Source organism: Humulus lupulus, chromosome 9 (assembly GCF_963169125.1).
Source record: "Humulus lupulus chromosome 9, drHumLupu1.1, whole genome shotgun sequence".
NCBI lineage: Eukaryota > Viridiplantae > Streptophyta > Magnoliopsida > Rosales > Cannabaceae > Humulus > Humulus lupulus.
The window spans coordinates 103,986,871-103,988,167 of NC_084801.1; positions in this window are offsets into that span (position 1 = coordinate 103,986,871).

The window sequence follows — 1,297 nt, forward strand, 5'->3', positions numbered from 1 at the left end:
TTCTACCAATGAGATGCATGATAATAACTGTGTGGGTTTTTTTTTTATGTATGGCACAAAATGCATGAACATATTATCGATCACATGAAAACAATTATTTTAAAAAATAAACAATAAATGTTGAACTGGGTGCTTTTGGGTATTTCTAATTTTACAACCTCTTTATAAAATTAAAATAAAATAAAAACCGCCTAGATCTCCATCGAGCTTCTTCACTTTACTTTCGGTAGGATATGTGTCGTTGGTCCAGAATAATAATAAGAAAACAATTTTCTAATTATCTTGATTAATTAAAACAAAACTTTTAAATAATCATAATTTTATTTTCCACTAATTAAAATAACTTTTAATTAAAAAAAAGAAATAAATTTAATTAAAATCTGTTATTTTGAAAATCAAATTTTTAAATAAGATATTCAAAAAAGGTTGTTAGGATATAAAAAATATCTCATTATTTAAATATCAAATTTCTAACAAATAGGATATTTAACATTTAATTTTTTTTTAAAATAACACATTAATTTCAGAAAAATAAAAAAAATTCTTGACCAGTAAGACGAGGACACGTGGCACTGAAATGTGCTGTCGGGGCCCACTGTACGGAACTGTACGGATCCATACGGACGTCCGTACAGCGTCCCCCGGCAACGACTCGGAGGAAGGCCTCGGAGGAACGGTGGCTGAATTCTGAATCCCGGGCTTCGTTTGGACTTTGTGTGATCGAAATTATAATTTTATGATTTCAAAAACCAAATAAAATTACATAAATCCTATGCCCCTTAATGGCTTACACAATGATCTAATCATAAACAAATCATAACCCAAAAATACCATACAATTAATGATTCAACATTCCCATGCATTCAATCATATTAAGCCATCCATTCATTCATTATAAATAAATAAATGCATAAAAATAAACCAACACAGATTCAATATATATGTGAAGATGGCTCTGGTACCATTTGTTGGTTTTTATAAATCAAATTAGAGATTATACGCAGCGGAACAACAATCAAAATTGTTAATTTAACCCCACAATATTTCTAGATCTACTTCTTCACATACATATATATATTGAATCAAATATATGAATAGAAAAATTAGCTCAAGTCCTTCCATGCTGCTATCTTTTTGTTCGGCAAAATCCTTGAGATCTCACACCAAGATCTTCCAAAATGTTCCCAACACACGAAGAACGAGTGTGGGCTCGTTATACAAAATAATAGGCAAAATATATTTATCAGATGTTCTCAACACATGAGATCTGATAAAGTTTTGACCTAGATTTGTGAAG